The sequence below is a fragment of the Phocoena sinus genome, chromosome 10 (assembly GCF_008692025.1).
Source record: "Phocoena sinus isolate mPhoSin1 chromosome 10, mPhoSin1.pri, whole genome shotgun sequence".
Taxonomy (NCBI): domain Eukaryota; kingdom Metazoa; phylum Chordata; class Mammalia; order Artiodactyla; family Phocoenidae; genus Phocoena; species Phocoena sinus.
The window spans coordinates 28,856,426-28,876,177 of NC_045772.1; the positions used below are offsets into that span (position 1 = coordinate 28,856,426).

At 37.0% G+C, this 19,752-nt stretch overlaps 1 pseudogene; it reads right to left on the reverse strand.

The window, feature by feature from the left end:
• Nucleotides 1–3,120: 3,120 nt before the first annotated feature.
• On the reverse strand, nucleotides 3,121–4,397 carry LOC116760866 (annotated as a pseudogene).
• Between the last annotated feature and the right edge of the window lie 15,355 nt (nucleotides 4,398–19,752).

Consider the following 19,752-nt stretch of genomic DNA (forward strand, 5'->3'; position numbering starts at 1 on the left):
TAATCACTATTACACGGGAGTAGAATAGAGACCCAGTGGACAGTTTAAAAAATTGTCTTAAATACAAAAAGATTGTCAAACTGGCTGTTAGTATCAAACATTTTTTTTAAAAAATTAAGCCTACAAATTTTTTGTTACTATGAAGACTATGGTAACCAGTGTATACAGCTCAGCTTAAAAATGAAGATTTCCCCCAGAGTTTTAAGTAAATGGTTAAAAATATTTAAGTGTTACCAAAGTAATAGACATTTTAAAATAAATTCAAACAAAAATAAAAGAAAAATTGACGTCTCTTCCTCCTTTTCAAATCCCTGGTGTTAAAATCTTGTTTCTTGATTTATATTGTTCCAAACTTTGATATGTATATGAAAATACACATATGCAAGCAAACACTAGCACTTATATCTTTATCCACATATCATAAATACATATTGATCTCATCTAGACCTTAAGTAAAATGAAACTAGAGAAGGGTCAGTATTTCCTAATTTTTATCCCTGGTACCAAAGTGTCTAGCACATCATGGATGCTTAATTGATCATCTGATGACAGAAGACTCTTAAAGTTAATAAGACATCTGAGACAGCTTTCATATAAGCCTTATTATTTTTAATGGCAGTATAGTATTCCATAATATACATGTGCTATAATATTTTAAACTATTTTCTATTGAGGCTAGGTAAGGTTTTTTTCTATTTGACTATTACAAACAATTCAGAATTGTTCATTAGATGATTATTCTGTCAGATAGATTCCTGAAGATGGATGTTTAGCTCAAAGTCACAAACGTTTTAAATTTTGAGAGACACAAGTGATATGGTTCTTCACCTTTCTGGAGAGTCACAGAATCATTTGACAATCTGATGAAAACTAATATACCCTCTCCCAGTAAACTGTACAAGTGCTCTATGTAATCACTGAAGCTTCTGGGTACAACACCTAGTTAAGAACCCTGCTTTAGAGTGTTACATTAACTACTGAAGTTGATTTTGTCACAAATGATCTCGACTTTTACCTGCAGCATGGTCTGCCAGCTTTCCTTAGAAAGCAGATGTTCTCTGAAAGGAGAATTATGAGATCTTGAGACACCACATGCTAATTTGGCCCCCATGCAAATTTTAAGCTCAGTTTACCACAATTTCAAGGCAGATACTTTCCGTGTCAGTGCACTCGTATGACTGTAAGAAACTCCCACACTTTGTCACATTAAAATCCCCAGTTAAGCCATGATTTTCTTATTTTCTTCTCAAAGTTTCCCTAACTGTTCCAGCCACAGTGATATTACCAATTTTTTCTTAAGAAAAAGGGGAGCACAGTCTGTTTCCACTCAGATTGCATCAGGTTGGATTAAGTAAGAACTTGAAGGTTGCCCAGCCCAAACATAAGCGTTGCACTGAGTCATAAAAGAGAATTCCAAGTGAAGACAGTTACTAATAGCTAGGAGAATGCTTGGTGAGCAGACATGCAGAACCTGATCTCCCAGTGACCAGTGCGGGGACTCGGACCAGCCCCAACCGGGGCAATTGGGTCAAAGAAATTGTTGTTTTATAATTCTGAGTCAAAAGGAGAAACTTGAGGTACTTGGGACACTAGCATTGAGTGTCTCTCTTCCACACGCATACCCCAATTCTTCTGTTCTCTAAGCTAGCTCATTTTTCTTAAAAGAATAAAGACAAAATTTCAATAGTCCTCCTCTCCAATTTCAGAGAAAACAAAGCCTGAACTAGAATAAGAGATGTATGTTTCAGCTGTCTTCAGGAGGAAGGATGCTTTTCTTTAAGGAACTGTGACTGATTTACATAAGAAAAAGTGCTCTTGGTTTACTCAGCTACAGATGATTGAGGCCTTTCCTCCACTTCTGAAGGAGGAATATTTGGACATCGCAGAGAACTGATTCTGACATCTTTAGAGAGTGGAATCACTTGGCTGGGTTCATTTCCTGGCTCCTGTGTTTTCATAGCACAGAGTTTCAAAGACATGTAAAGCCAGCACGCACTTAAAATTCTCGGTCTCTATCAAAACAAATCTGCCATTTAGCTTCACTTTTTCAGGGAGGCTCATTACAGTCCTAAATTTGAACCTCATTAGAGAATAAAATCTACACCTGTCTTTAGATCGTTCCTAAAAACTAACTCTCTTATTTCTTTGTAAATGCTATTGTACACAAACTTGAAATTCACAATATTATTGAGTAAAAATGTTACCAGATGATTTTAAACTATGAAAGAAAAAGTGTGTAAGTTTTCTCCTCATTGCCCTTTAAGAAATCAAATTGAAGTTTAATTCAGGTAGGAAACAGGTTAATGACAATAAAAAAGTTTAATCTAGACCCTTGTTATGCAAAGGGTGCTTATTGCATCAACAGTGTCAATATCACCTGGGTGTTGATTAGAAATGCAGAACCTAGAGCCCTACTGGAGATCTACCTACTCTTGATATGCATTTTTTTAAGATTCCCAGGTAATTTGCATATACAATAAAGTTTTATTTTTATTTTTTTGGATTTCAATGTATCAAGGTCCTTATTTACAACTTTATTGGCAAAAAAGAAAAGGAATAGTTTAAAACAGTTTAACACAGGGCATTGCAGCTGATCCTGGCAGACTAATGAAGTTTCATTTTAAATGTCCATCTAATTGTCCAAAGATATACAATACTGAATCTGCATAAACAGTTTCCTTTATGAAGTACAGGCTCATATCTTAGGCAGCCTTTTGTACATATAAATACAAAGGAAAGAAAATCACTCATTAAAAACTGCATTAAATAAAGGGTAATTTAAATTTATGTTGTCCTTCTAATAACACATACCCAATGAAAACCAAAAGCTGGAAAAGCAGTTACACTTCCTACTTGAGTGGACAGTTAAAACAATCAATCATTTTCTGCAATGACCATTATATTTTAATTTATCATGAACTACTCTGAACTTACTATGAGATGTAGCCAAAGTCAGAAGACAAGATGTAGGGAGAATATTCCTTTTTTGGAGGAGAGTAAGCCCTCCAGAATCAGCATGGGAAACAAACATCCTGTTGAATTCTAGGTGGAAAAAAATTAATGTAGTCAATTTCAAACTCATGCTGAGCTGGCTTAATTTTTTCATTGACTTGTTTGGTGTCATTCTTCTAAATCAAGTGTGTTTAATTCTTCTTCTAGTTCATCCAAATCTTCCCCAGTAAGAAGACTTCCGTCAACAGGAACAGAATCAATGGCTCCATTTTCCTGTCCCTCCCTTTCATTGTTCTCTTCCAAATCACTTCTTTCACCATTTTCAGCCCTACCTCCGGAAGCTTCACTTAATTTGTTTTCATCCTTTTCTGAAGTATATGTGCTGAATCTTTCAAGACTGGCTACAGTAATACCTGTCTCATCTACATCTCTTGGGATGTACAGGCTTAAATCTATGTCATTTATGTTCACTGAATCATCAACCTCATCACCACCTGTTCCCTGGGTATAAAAGGTATCATCAGCTTCCTCCTCCTCATCGTCAACCAGTTCAGGACGAAATTCAAACACCTCACAACCACTAATCACTAATCTTTCCCTGCTTTGAAGTCTGCTTTCCTTGTTTCTATATCTTGCTCAAGTTTATCAATCTTTTCGTGTCTTTTTCTCTTCTTCCATGCAAGAAAAGATTCTAACGTAACTTTGGTAACATTTGGACCTACGGCAGAATGCTCTCTTTCAATTAGATCTTCTAATGAAATTTCATCTTCTTTTTCTTCTTTCTTTTTATCTTTTTTAAAGACAAACTCAGGAGAAAGTGCATGATGATACATGCAAATATTACCCCCTCTAGGGCATACCCCAAACCAGCCATATTTGTTGTTTTCAATAGCTTCAAGGAAATGCTTGCACACTATTTGAGTTTTTGGGTTTTTCTTTTCCACCTCACCATGCTGCTTGTTTACTACTTCTTTCAGTTTTTTCTCATCCCAATTATCCATAGTATCTTTATCAAGCTCTTCATCTCTTGCATCAATGTAAACACTTCGCCTTTCACATTTTGTCTCCAGAGCCAAGTCATGAGAGAACTTACACTTATCTCCTTTAGTACACTGTCCTTGCTTGAAGAATGCACATACCATGGATTTGGGATCTGCACCTTTACTTATTTTTTGAGTGGCAACTACAGGTTTGAACAACTCATTTAGCTCTTGCAATTCCTTCTTCTTGTCGTCTTTCTTCAACTTCTTTTCAGCTTCACTTTATGCTACCTAAAGTGGATTTTGTTGACCAAATTTAACTTGATGAGTGACAGCCTTGATAAACTTCTGTTGCTTTGCTCCTTTCTTATTCTTTAGATCAGAAGTTTTGTCTTCGATAATCTTCTCCTTTTTCTGCTCCGCCTTTTTGCTGCCCCCAGCCTGAGCCTGTTTCTTGGGGGGCATGGCAGAGACAGTTGGCACCCGCCAGACTTAAACACAGCTGGACTCCCTCAGGGACTCTGGCCCTGCAGTAGGAGAAGGAGGAAGACGCCTACAATAAAGTTTAAGGAACACTGATCTAAGCCACCTTTGTGAATCTATCTAGAGACACAAAATGTTTCATCCCTTAAAATGCACCATCCTGTGACTAACGCCAGCTACCACGGGTATTTACTGTCCTCAAGATTACAGCACTCCATGTAAATTCTCTGAGCTGGACAGGTTTGGAAGAACATGTCCTTGAAGAAATCTAATCAAAAACAGAAAGTCAAAAAGATACTCAAGTTCTTCATGGCTCTGTTAAGATCCTTGTGCAAAAAACATTACTGCAGAATGATCAAATAAAGACAAGAGTATGATTCAACTAAAACTACCAGTTTTAGTTGCAAAAAAGAAAATTAAGGGCTCAAAATAATGAATAAAAACAGGCTCACTTTGTTTTACCTTATATATTTATATTGCTAATTTAATTTATTATTAAAATTAGTATGTAATAATAACTTCAGTCCCCAAATAGTAATGCTAAATATTTTGTTGTTCTTTTTTTTTTTCATTATAAATAGAGGGTCTGAGAAGCAATACTAAAATTTTGCTCATATAGTCAAAAATACCATTCAATGATGCCAGGTACTGCTTTAGGTATTTAAGATACAATCAGTAAAGAAAAAAAAAATTGTCCACTTTGGTGATGCTTACATTCTTGTGTGGAAACATCAGCAATAAACCTCAACAAGAAGTAAATTGTATAGTAGGTTGGAAGTGATAAATGCCATAAAGAGCAGTGTTGGGAGTGGGGAGAAAGTTGCCATTTTAAACAGGACTATAAGTTGTGGAGGTACCATTTGGGCAAAACTTGAAGGAAGTGAGAAAGGCAGGAGAAAGTAGAGGAAAGCTTAATTGTTTTGGTCAGTGAATGGTGCATGTAAATCTCTTCCATGTATTTACTATTTTTCTTTTTTCTTCCAGTTTCATTGAGATATAATTGACATAGAGCACTGTATAAGTTTATAGTGTAGAGCATAATGATTTGATTTACATGCATCATGAAATGATTACCACAATAAGACTGGTGAACCTCCATCACCTCACAGAGGTACAAAATAGAAATTAAAAAATGTTTTTTTCCTTATGATGAGAACTCTTAGGATTTACTCTCTTAATAACTTTCATAAATAACATACAGCAGTATTAATTATATTAATCATGTTGTGCACTATATTCCTAGTACTTATTTATCTTATAATTGGAAGTTTGTGCCTTTTGACACATCTTCAACCAGTCCCTCTTCGCTTTATCCACTGCCTCTGGTAACCACAAATCTGATCTTTTTTTCTACGAGTTTATTTGTTTTTGAAGTATAATTGACCTACAACATTATGTTAGTTCCTGGAGCACACCATAATGATTCGATATTTCTGTATATTATAAAATGATCACCATCATAGGTCTAGTTTCCACCTGTCACCATACAAAGGTATTATGTTACTACTGACTATATTTCCCATGCTGTACATATCATACCCCTGACTCATTTATTTTGTAACTGGAAGTTTGTACGTCTTAAGTTCCCTCATTTATTTCACACATCTCCTGACTCTCCTCCCCTCTGACAACCACCTGTTTTTTCTCTGTATCTATGACTCCATTTGTGTTTTGTTTGTTCATTTATTGTTTTTTAGATTACACATATGAGTGAAATCATACGGTATTTGTCTTTGTCTGACTTATTTCACTCAGCATAATACCCTCTAGGTCCACCTATGTTGTCACAAATGGCAAGATTTAATTTTTTTTTTTTTTTGCGGTACACGGGCCTCTCACTCTTCTGGCCTCTCCCACTGCGGAGCACAGGCTCCGGACGCGCAGGCTCAGCGGCCATGGCTCACGGGCCTAGCCGCTCCGCGGCATGTGGGATCCTCCCGGACTGGGGCACGAACCCGTGTCCCCTGCATCGACAGGCAGACTGTCAACCACTGCGCCACCAGGGAAGCCCTCATTCTTTTTTTATGGCTGAGTAATATTCTGTTATATATATACCACATGTTCTTTATCCAATATCTATTGATGGACACTTAGGTTGCTTCTATATCTTGTGCTATTGTAAATACTGCAGTGTGCATATATCTTTTCAAATTAGTGTTTTTGTTTTCTTTGGAATTGCTGAATTGTATGGTAGCTCTATTTTTAATATTTTTGAGGAAACTCCATACTGTTTTCCAAAGTGGCTGCAGCAATTTACATTTTGATTAACAGTGCATGAGGATTCCCTTTTCTCCACATCCTTTCCAACACTTGTGATGTGTTGTCTTTTGCTTAATAGCCATTCTGACAGGTGTGAAGTGATAATTCATTGTGGTTTTAATTAGCTTTTCCCTGATGATTAATAATGTTGAGCATCTTTTCATGTGTCTGTTGGCTATCTGTATGTCTTCTTTGGAAAAAGGTCTATTCAAGATCTCTGCCCATTTTAATCTTGGTGTGTGTGTGTGTGTGTGTGTGTGTGTGTGTTTTGATGTTGAGATGTATGAGTTCTTAGTATATTTTGGATATTAACCTCTTATGAGATATATCATTTGCAAATATCTTCTCCCATTCACTAGGAGGCCTTTTCATTTTATTGATAGTCTCCTTCATTGTGCAAAAGCTTTTTAGTTTGATGTAATCCCATTTGTTTATTTTGCTTTTGTTTCCATTGCCTGAGGAGACATATCTGAAAAAAAAAAAAGTATTGCTAAGACAAAGAGTGTACTGCCTATGTTTTCTTCTAGGAGTTTTATGGTTTCAGGTCTTACATAAGTCTTTAATTCATTTTGAGTTTTATTTTTATACATGGTGTGAGAAAGTAGTCCAGTTTGATTCTTTTGCATGGAACTGTTCAGTTTTCCTAGCACCATTTGCTGAAGAGGCTGTCTTTTCTTCATTGTATATTCTTTGGCCTCCTTTGTTGTGGATTTATTAACCATGTAAGTGTGGGTTTACTTCTGGATTCTCTATTCTGTTCCATTGACATATGTGTCTGTTTTCGTGCCATTACCATACTGTTTTGATCACAGCACCTTTGTAGTATAGCTTGAAATCAGGGAACATGATACTTCAGCTTTGTTCTTCCTTCTCAAGATTATTTGGTTATTCAGGGTGTTTTGTGTTTCCATACAAAGTTTAGAATTATTTGTTCTAGTTCTGTGAAAAATGCCATTAGTATTTTGACAGGTATTGCACTGAATCTGTAGACCGCCTTGGGTAGTATGGTCATTTTAACAATATTTATTATTACAATCCATGAGCATGGTCTATCTTTTCGTTTGTTTGTGTGGCCTTCAATTTCTTTCACTGGTGTCTTATAGTTTTCCTAGTACAGGTCTTTTACCTCTGTAGTTAGATTTATTCTTAGGTATTTTATTCTTTTTGATGCAATTGTAAATGAATTGTTTTCTACACTTAAGGAAGAGCAAGGGAGGGAAGTGTTCTCCTAACTTGTAATATGATTGTTGATCCGCTGCTTTAGTGATAGTGTACAACCCCACTCTATAATTTATATATCATCCTTTCTGGTGAGCCATACATTCAGCCAAGAGTGAACTCAGATTTTATTTTTCAGTAGCCCTTATTTTATATGTAATTATGTCTAGAAATTAAATACCTGACAATAACTTTATTATGTGCTTACTATGTACAAATTTTATCTTTTTCTAATCTTGGAAGAAGATATATATTTTTTAATTTTAATTTTATTTATGTTTTTATACAGCAGGTTCTTATTAGTTATCCATTTTATACATATTAGTGTATATATGTCAATCCCAATCTCCCAATTCATCACACCACCACCCCTGCCCCCGCCACTTTCCCCCCTTGGTGTCTATACGTTTGTTCTCTACATCTGTGTCTCTACTTCTGTCCTGCAAACCGGTTCATCTGTACCATTTTTCTAGGTTTCACATATATATGTTAATATACGATATTTGTTTTCTCTTTCTGACTTACTTCACTCTGTATGACAGTCTCTAGATCCATCCACATCTCTACAAATGACCCAATTTCATTCCTTTTTATGGCTGGAGTAATATCCCATTATATATATATACCACATCTTGGAAGAAGATACTTTTATCCTTATTTTAGAGATAAGAAAAACACAGGGGTCTGAGATAATGAGATGGCTCCTCTCAGAAACCAAAGTCACATTTTTTTTTACTAAGCCACACCCACATTTGAGCTCAATGCATTATGTTAGACACCTCTAATCTCTAATTTTGTTACAAGTTTACTTATGGGATGGACTACACAAAGTTGTTACTACAGACTTCATACAGTAGTAATGGACACAAAAAGAGGCCACACAGACAAATAACTGATGGAAGCTCAATACTTAAGCCATAATAGAATTTCAAGGCCCTAAAATAGTCTTTATAATACAACCATTTATCAGTCTTTTTTATCTACAACAACCACTATCATTTTCCACACATATAGTTTTTTTTCATTGACTGAATTCTTCCTATGAGTTGGAGACTATACATGTATTCCAAATATATAATTGCATTTTATCTAAATGACATTATATTATAGATGAGAAAAACAGGCCCAGGAAGGTTAAGCAGGCTTGCATCCTTAAGTTTCATGATGAATGGTGAGTCTTAGCTCCATATTTGGAGCTCTAGAAACTTCTATGTAAGGAACTGTTTAAGGTACTCAGTGCAGAGGTAAGAAATAGCCCATCAGAACATGGTAAATCTAGGGGTGGGTAAGGAGTAATTATCTTGGACTATGCACAGGAAGTCAGGAGAAAACACAAATCATGCCTCTAGAAAGAAGGTTCAGGAACCAACTACATTGCATATTATTACAAATCTCCCATTTTTGCCCATCAAGTCCCCAGCAAAGGACCTAGACTCTCTAAGTGACATGACGTATCTTTATAAATCTATCCTTGCTGGGGAGGTGGGGGGCAAAAAACCCTCTCAGGGTCTGAATGACTCTTAGTGTCCCTGGTCATCATAAGCAGCTGGCAAACTGAGATGAAAAAGGAGACTAAAAAATCAAACAGCACTGTTTGTAGCTCTAAGTACAATAAGCTATTGATAACAGAGATCCTGAGTCATCAAGAATATATTGAAGGAAACAGAGATGTGTGCAGTATATGACAGAAAGCTTTTCATTTAAAATTGTTAAACTGAAAGTCTAGGCACTTGATCTGGCAAGTTTTATAGCCCTACTGGAGCATGCGCTTTATGTGGAATTCTCATTTCCTGACAGCCCTGGATTGATCAGGCCGAGCTGTGATAATGCTCATCTCTGTGCATTATAATGAAGCTGCCATGGTAACTCTAGAAGTCACTTTTTAAACGTGCAATTTTAAAAGTTCATTTCTCAGAAAAAAAGATTAGCACAGCTGTAACACTCATAATAATCTAATGAGACTTGAAAGGAGCATTTGGGCAAAAAACCCCATATAGATGCTCAGATTTCACAATTGCACTGTCCTTCTGAGAATGACATGGTCCACTCATGACTCCCCTAATCAGTGAAACAAGGGGGGCATTAGATCAGAAACTTAATTAATTTTTGGTGCGTATAACCCAACAGTAGAACTCATTAAACTCCTACTTAGCTCAGTATGCTTGCTAAGTAAGTCGGAGTGCTTGAATGAAAAATTTTATGTACTTGTCATTTTCATAATTTAAGGAGCTAGGTATAATAAATGGTTCCTAGCATTAGTTATTTAGGAAAGGTTGATTGTACCTTTTATGACTGGTCACAGAAATCATACTGGGAAGGAAACAAATGTGACACATCTGAATTGAATCCATTTCCAAAGTAAAACCCTCTATACTCAGCCCCACCCACCTCCAGCTTTTTGAGAAGGAAAAGGCATAAATCAACGCCCAAGGTCTCTGTACCTTGTTATGGAAAACATTTATCTTCTCTTCTAAGGGAGATTGTAAACTTTTTAAAAAGTTCATTGTTGTTTGGAGACTGAATCAGTGCCACTGATCTAGAGATATGGCATGTTTCAGGAAGCTCTCGTTATCTCTGGGACCTCATAAGCATCAGAAGCATACATTCCTCGAGGCATGATGTGATGATTTCTTCGAGTGGCATGTTTAATTAGAATGTCTTTTCCAGTGTTTTCCTTGAAGGCTTACAGTTTAGGACCAGGGCCCTGGCTGCAAATTCAAATAAGTCAAATTTAATAAATATTTATTAGCAGAAGGCTTTTATGGCCATCTGCTAATAGAAGAACCTTAATCTATATGTAGCGTCCAATATTGCTCAGAAAACCGTCCTACAAAGTTCAAGTAGTTATTAACCTCACAAATGCCTTTTTTTTTTTTTTTTTTTTTTTGCAGTACGCAGGCCTCTCACTGTTGTGGCCTCTCCCGTTGCGGAGCACAGGCTCCGGAGGCGCAGGCTCAGCGGCCATGGCTCACGGGCCCAGCCGCTCCGCGGCATGTGGGATCTTCCCGGACCGGGGCACGAACCGGTGGTCCCCTGCATCCGCAGGCAGACTCTCAACCACTGCGCCACCAGGGAAGCCCACAAATGCCTTTTAAAGGAACTAAGCTACATCATCCAGGAGTCACAGAATTCCACTTCCCCAACTTAGCCTGGCTTTTCAAAAACACCCCACAGTGACTTGATCATTAATTTCACCAATTTAGTTAAAGAGAAGGACAACAAAACTGTTTGCTTGATACACCACCCCTTCTCTAACACACACACACACACACACACACACACACACACACACACAGTTCCTACACCAGTCAAGTGAATTGATTGACATCGTGTGGAGGAAAACAGTAAAAATATATTAAGTCATCTGTTTTGACTTCATGTCAACCAGCCTTGCCATCAAAACATTATTTTGGCCCTCTCAATAATTTCTAAACATGCTGGTGGCAGTGGAATCAGGTAGAGGTGGACAAGTTTCTTTGAAACTGATTATATTACACGCAGTGGAAAAGAAGTAGAAAATCAAATTAGGCCAGTCAGCCTGCTTAGTAGACTTCCATAATATTTGGTTGTCAAAGGACCAAGAAATGTTAGCTCAGACTTCTGCCCTGAGAACAGTGACAGGGCTCATTCTACCTCACACATGTTTAACTTGAATCTTTTATAAGAATTGTGGCTAGTTTCTTGGGCACTTCACGACTCTCACAACTTGCAAATTAAGTGGCTGGAAAGTTTCTATTCAGCAGGTAGAAGCAAACACCGGTGAACTCAGGGTCCCTGCCAGTTCTGGCCCCATTTACTCCATAAGCTGACAATGGTTAGAGAAACTCCACTCTAATCATTTACATTAATAGCAGCTACCTTGTCCTGGATTGTGTTTTAAGCATTGGCCACAGAGTGAAAACGACAGAATTCCTACTTTCAGGAAGTTTGCTCCAAAGTGAACAAACCACTGCTAGAGTGGGAAGAATGGACCCTCTTTCTACTCAGCCATTCACATTCGTCCATCCCCAGGCGCCTCACTTCCCCCTTCCATCTGAAGGTTTTTCCAAAGTTTTCACATGTTCACCTTCAACCAAACCACTGCCTTCTTGATTCTATCGGGAGATCTAGCAACTTATTTATCCAGTAAAAAAAGAGACATGCAAAATCATGGATTTCCTCGACTCCTGTCCCCTCTACCTCAAAATGTATACCTTGGACTAAGTGTCCCCAGTTCTTTTCCTGTGATGCTATCTTTATCCCTTGCAAGGCTATTACTCATTTTCTAAATATCCTCTCTCATGCTGCTGATCTTAGCTCCTTGTAATCCATGGACACGGCTGGCTGTTTCATACCCCAGTGCCTCTCTGAACTCTTCCACTCAGCTTAGAGCATTCTTCCACAATTGCCCTGCAGGAACACTATCACTCAGCTCTTACAACTCATCTTCCGCTGCTCCCTTTTACACTCTGCATGCTCCCTTATCTTTTCTTTCTTATATTTTTGACCTCTCTTTCTCCACTGAATCTATACCCCCTTAGCCTTCAGAGGGGAGTAAGTCATCCTAAAGAAAAATTGAGAAAAATCAATGCTTTTCTTAAATGTTACTCATCAAATTACTACAATCTTCTCTTCCCTCCATATCCCACAAGAAGGACATTCATTAGCTCTACTTTCTTTAAAAAGATTTGACTTGGATCTTTTAAATTATAAAATGGATGTAGAAAATTTGGAAAATATGCTTAAGAGTTATAAGAAGAGAAATAAACACCCTTGTAATCCCACCAGGTAGAGAAAAATGCTAAGATGATGGAAGGCAGGATACTGTTGGCTTAAGTGAGCAGCCTCCAGAAACAGACTCAAGGTTTGAGTCCTGGTTCAGTCACACATCAGGCGTGTCTTTGGCCAAGTGACCTCACCTCTGTTCGTTTCCCCTTATGCAAAGTGTATAAAAGCAGCCCTTCAGGGGATTTTTGTGAAAATTAAAGAGGTTAATGTAAGCGCATGTAAACCCCTTATAATAACTGGCACTAGTAAATAAAGCAATAAGTATGTTCGTACCTTTCTATAGTTGATATGTATATTTCTAGTCTTTTCTTTGCATGTATACTTAAATAGTTTTTTACCTGGGATCTTGCAATCCAAATTAACAACTTGATTTCTTACGTAATAGTATCGTGCATCTCCACTCCCTAAGTCTTTATTACTCTTCACGTGATGGCAGCATGGCGTGGGCACCTGTGCAGCAATTCAACCACTTGGTCAGAGATAAACCGTGATCTCTAACATGTGAAGAGATCATCCCTAATTCCCAATCTTGTTGAAGTTTTAATACTACTGACCTTCCCTTACTGAAACTCCTTTCTTAACTTCACTGGCACTGTTCTCTCATCGTTGTTTTCCACGTGTCTTGGTCTCCTGTGAGACATTTGCCTTCTGCTGTTAAACTGCTAAACATTGTCAGTTCTTTTCCAGAGCACCAAATGCCTATTTCCTGCTTTGTGCTCTACTTCTTGCCTTGCATATATACATCATCTACTTTTCAAACTTAAGATTTTCAAAACTAACCCTATTTTCTTAAAAAAAAAATCTTTATTTCATTGTTCATCCAACTACAGTTAATTGCATTACCACCATGCATCCAGCCATCTAAGTCACTGTTAAACTTTTGCTTTCCCCTTGAGGATAGCCTCACTCAAAGCACTTTACCTTGTGTGAAACTGAACTTTTTATAAGTTCTCCACACCTCAGAACTCATCTTTCAAATCTGTTCTTACTCATATAGTTCCTATCTCAACCACTGGTGCCAAACTCCACCTGGTTTCCCCAGCCAGAAATATTGGAGTTGTCCTCAACTTCTAACTTCACTTCTTCTTCTGCTTCCTCCAAACATGACTTCCTGTCACTGTGACCTCCTTCCCACCTACCTCTTTATTTCCTCTGTTCTCCTTTATCTGAGAGCCTCACACTCCTCTGCCTGTGTTATTGCAATCACCTCTTGTGGTAGTTTGAATAGTGTTTCACAAAAATGCATGTCCCCCTGGAACCTCAGAATTTGCCTTTATTTGGAAATAGGGTCTTTACAAATGTACTTGAAGTAAGAATCAAGATGAAGTAATTCTAGATTCGGGTGTGAATGTCTTATAAGAGACAGAAAAAGATACACATAGACACATACAGGGAAGCGGACCATGTGAAGATGGAGGCAGAGATCAGAGTGATGCTGCCACAAGCCAAGGAATGCCAGGAGCCATCAAAAGCTGGAAGAGGCAAGGAAGATTCTCCCCTAGAGCTTTCAGAGGGAGCGTAGCCCTGTTGATGCCTAAATTAAATTCCTTAAGCCACAAAATTTGGGGTAATTTGTTATGGCAGTTCTAAGAAACTAATACAACTCTCAACTAGTTTTCCCCACAAATCCACCCTCTGTGCTTCTGCCAGAAATATGAGACCACACTATTTCTCTGATTAATGTCTTTCAATACAATACAAAGCTCTTACCAACCTGGCTTTTCTTCCTTTTCTTATTCTGTTCCTGCATTCTTTATACTTCTGACCCTCTGTGACTCCTGAGCACAAGTTTCATTCACACCTAAGTGCGTTTTTGAATTCTACCCCTTTGTTTGGAATTACTTACCAGCCTTTCTTCTCATGCTATTAGCCATCTATCACAACCAGCCTGGGTATAATCTTCTCTGTTTGGTCCCTCTTAACTCTTCTCTCTCAAGTTCATTTCATGTTTTACATTTTCTTCTATTATTATATTTATCACACACTGTGATTGTTTGTTTATATCCTCTTATTCATCTTTATAGTCCAATACATAGTAGGTACTCAACATATATTTGTTGAATGAAAGAATTCCTTCTCCCTTATAAATTACACATAACTAAATGCATATCAATTTTAATTCAAAAGGTCAGTTTTTAGTCTTTCCTCCCAGTTTGCTCCCCAATCTTGTTCTCTTGGTTCAAAAGTTCAACTATCTCTCTTAAACGGTTTTCCTGCCTCCATAGCCCTGTTCTCCACTTTGTTTCTTCTTCCACCATTAATAGGACCTTTCTGAAGCACATCTGGGATCATTCCCTCAGCTGGAAACTTCAACAGTTTTCCATTATCTTAAAGATAAAGCCCTAATTTTATACCATGACTTATAAAGTTGTTCCAATCTCTCTCCATCATGAACGCCATGCTCCAACTTCACTAGATTTCCTAAAAATCCTTAAACCCTATCTCTATGTTTGTGTTTTCATATCTTTCTTCTTCAGCTTTCTCCTCCTGGTGGAGTCCTCTTCCTCCACAATGGGGCTCAAGTGTCTCCTCTCTGAGATTCTTCTCAGATCCTGGGGTGGGCATCAAGGAATCCATTACTCTTTCTCCCATCTTCTTGCAGAACTCTGTCACAACCTCTTCATTAAAACTCAGCACAGTGTAGCATAGTTGTTTGAATACATTACATAGCTGTCTCTGTTTCCCTGAACTGTCCCACCCAGATTATGGAAATTTCTAAACTTGGGACCTTAGTTGTAGTTCGATATCCAGTAAAGAGCAGGTGCTCAGTAAGTATTGTTTCAGAGTTGGCTAATTCTTCTTCCCTATTAAGAATTTTACTAATTTGTTTTCAACCATAACATATAAATATACAAACACATACAAGTGTACAATTGTGATGGTTAATTTTATATGTCAACTTGGCTGGGCCACTGTACCCAGATAGATGTCTCTGCGAAGATATTTAAAGATGAGATTAACATTTAAATCGGCAGGCTTTGAATAAAGAAGTTTATCCTTCATAACGAGGGTGGGCCACATCCAATCAGCAGAGGTCTTAATAGGAAAAGGATTCATGCTACCTGAGGAAGAGAAAATTCTGCCAGAAGATAACCTTTGGACACGAACTGTAACTCTTCCCTGGATCCCCAGTCTGCTGACCTACTCTGAAGATTTTGGACTTGGCAGTCTCCACAGTCTCATGAGCCAGTTCCTAAATAAATCTCTCTCTATGTGCACATCCCACTGGTTCTGTTTCTCTGGAGAGCCATGATGAATACAACAGTCAACACGTACTTCTTATCACATGAAACATTTCATTGGTTCTCTTTCCACACAAAAGTTTCTAAAACACAGTAACACACAAATATTTATAAATAAACCTCATGAGCTTAGATTTGGAAATCTTTGTTTGTGAAGGTGTGTTTGTGACCCAGTAGTCCCGAAGTCACTCTAAGTGTGAGTTTGAATCCTGGCTCTGGCAGCTGGGTGACCATGGTCAAGTTACTTGGTCTCTTGGGTTTCTGTGACTTTATTTTAGAATGAGGTCAAACTACCTACCTTATATGATTGCTGTTGTGAGGATTACATGATTTACAATGAAAACGTGTAAAGGGCTTAACACAGTGCCTGGCACATAGTAAGTGCTCAATGAACATTAACTGTCATGTTAATAAAGCCTGCTCTGTCTGCCTAATTGCTTCAGTTTATTCACTTCCCCTTGTTAATTTACCACTGGAAAAAAAATAGGAATTATGTTTCTCTGCAGTTCCGACAGTTTAAAAAGTAATGCACAATAATGTATTATTATATAATTCAACTATTAAATTTTTTTAGATGGCTTATATTTCTTGATGTAATGATATTATATGTGTATTCCTAGGGTATTTTTTGTTTGCTTATTGTTTAAACAAACATATCTACTTTGATTCTAGGATATAGGACATGGGAAAAGTTCAAATATATAGGTAAAAATAAAAGGTATCTTCATTTACTAAAGCTATAATCAAGACAGAGGCATTAATTAATTACTTAAGAGAATAAAAATGTTGTTTTTGAGTTTGCTAACTATGCTTCCCTGCAGAAGAGTTGCTAGCATTCTGTCTTGAGCTATAACATATGCAAATATATACGTAGTTAGAGCCAACTCTGGGTTTTCCTTGCTTATGAAAGAAAATAGTGGTTCAAAAAGATCTCAAAAGAAATTTTGTTTGGCCTGGAACTGGACCACATGATATAGGGGGCATTAGTGGATTTATTTTGGAATATGTATGTATGTTTTAAGCCTTAATCTAAAACAAGACAAAAATCAATCTATTTCTTAGCACAGTCCTGCTTATTATTTAAGAATTTGTCTCAGAATTGTGTTAATAAGATAGGAGAGTCAATCAGGAAGAAAGGAAAGAGAGTGTGTGAGTGTGTGTGTGTGTGTGTGTTTCACACATCATTTTCATAAGACATTGGTTTTTCCTCAGTACTTTCTGTTTTCCACTGATGGCACTGAATTCCTCTTGCCCTTTCTTGATAAAGCATCATGTCCCTAGGTATATACTAAATGTTGAAAGAAAACATTCTTTTTTTTCTTTTCCCCCTTTGAGTATGTGAAAGATTGATGATGAAGACAATTCCTATCTTCTCTCATGCAGTTCTCTCTTTAGATCATTACTAATAATTTGGCAATCAAATGCACTTCAAAGATGTAGATGAAATAATCTTCATTCTTTTTATCAGTGGCAAAAGAATTTCTGATTTACAAGTGGATCAAGAAACAGACACACATTTCACTGAAATATATTAATAAATATATAAAAGACCTACAAGCATAAATGATAAACTGAGCATAAAGTGATATAAAATAAAAATATAAATATAAAAGGGCCCATATTCCTGAAGTCACTTAAGTCATTTCTCATCTTCCAATCAGGCTTCATTAAATCAATACAGATTGATGAGTGTTTATCTCTTTCTTGTAAATTTCCAGGAAGAAAGATGCCTCATTCAAGGAGTAATTATTACCTATATATGTACATACATGCATATATATATATATCTTATGCTATTTTTAAAAATTCAAATTAAGTTTTAACTTGTAACCTCGCATTAAGCATTTGCTTCTGTTTGAATTCTGATAGGACAACCTCACTATAGTATGATACCAGAATTGTTACCTTGTTTGTAGAAAGAAAACAATCAGGCACAGACTTTCCTTCATTCCACAGATAATTAATTTTTTAAAAAGGGTTTCACTTTTTAAAAAAATTTTAATACTAGGGTTCTTTGTTCAGTCCAAGTCATTTTTTAAAAAAGTCTAAACCGTTTCTCTCAAAAGTATTATGAATGGAGGGAAATCCTCAGTTGGCATAATTTTTCTCTCTCACACCTTACCTTTCCCACCCAAAATTTTCTTTCATGTTTAAATAAAAACTGCTTAGAATCACACTCCATTGGTATACTATGGTAGATACAGATTAAACTAGCCCCTTATTGTCAGTATTTCTGTATGCAAAAATCAGTTTGGTTTGAAACCTTTGTGCTTGGGTGTTTATTAGACTTGCTGACTAACACAGATGCATCTGGTGAATTTCCTCAGCTTCGAAAGGACTTGAGAAACAAACCCAGAAACCCTTTGAAAGACAAGCCCACTAGATCCCAAGGCAGGTGTTTGATATCCATGGTCAGCTTAGTTTGGCTGATTTCCAGAGGCTGGAATGTGAAATGTTCCCTGATAGTTTCATCAAGCCCTTCTTATAAATGACCTGTGTCATATCTTTAATTAGACTCGTCATCCTTCATACCCCTTCCTTTTTTCCCCACCTGGACCCAACCCCAACTTTTCTCTCTTTTCTTCCAACCTAATGTTAACAGCGTGGGAGCTGAAACAGCATAATATTATCAAACCCATTTTCCTTTGACTGATAAGCAGAACCTTACTTCTATGTCTTTTAATGCCTAATTTCCAATCAGGCCCTTCCTCTAATCTCTCCTATGCTTCAGTTTCTCCTTCAGTGCAAAAGGAGTTTTCCTTAATGCATTCAACAGATGCTCCTTCCCAATGCCATCTTTTCAGAGAGCTGAAAAGTGCCCTATTGTGGAGCCTAGCGGATATGCTTGAATATACAAACACAGCAATACTTCTTTTCTTTATTGACTTGCACTGAAATCTGTGCCTCTACTAAATAAAACACTTCGCTATCCCAGTATCAGGCCGCCCATGTGCTGAGACATTTGTGTCTCCTTTAAATGCATCAAAACTTCCCAGGTTTGCCTCCAACAATATTTTAACAGATAACACACTGCCAAAACCCGATCAAACGCTTTCCAAATCTTCTCGACAGCATTATTGATGACAGATGCTTAGCCTCCACATTTCACCAAACCGTGGGACAGTATTAGAAATAAGATTGCCTCTATATGATTATGTAGGAAGACAGCATATGTAATTCCTGCTCAACTCTTGACCCCTGCAAGAACATAAACATTTAGAAGAGTTCCAAAGTACTAGAATAACTATAATTGCACATGGCTTTATGTGAACTGTTTACTTATGGATCCCCTTAGCTGAAGGGGAATTATTTATTTGCTTTTCTTTTCATAGGAATCATGTGTCATTCTACTGTATTTATAATGCCCATTTTCAGAGCTTACCAAAGAAAGGCAGCTAATTTTTCATGAGTGAAAAAGCTCTGAAAATAGATGTACTCAGGGCTTGAAAATGCAATTTCTCAGAAGTCTGTTGTTTCCAGTTAAGAATTTTTAAACTAGAAATAAAATCATATATTGTTTTTTCTAATTACTGTTTGGTTCTCTGTGATGTTAATCCTCGATCTGTAAATATCAAAAAGGTCATTAATATTGCACAAAATGTGTTACTAATGTAGCTGCTTATGTAAAAATTTTTAAATTTGTAGGTAGTTATAATTTAAATAAGTCTTTTGGGCACCAAAATATGCTCTCATAATAAATAGCTTATCTTGAATGTATGGAATGGTGGTCATGTTCCCAGCTTCTTAAATACTCCCAAATATTACCTTCCTAGATTATAAACTCCCTGAAGATGGGGATTATGTCTGTCCTGTTCACTTTTGTATACCCATTGACAAGCATAGAATCTGCT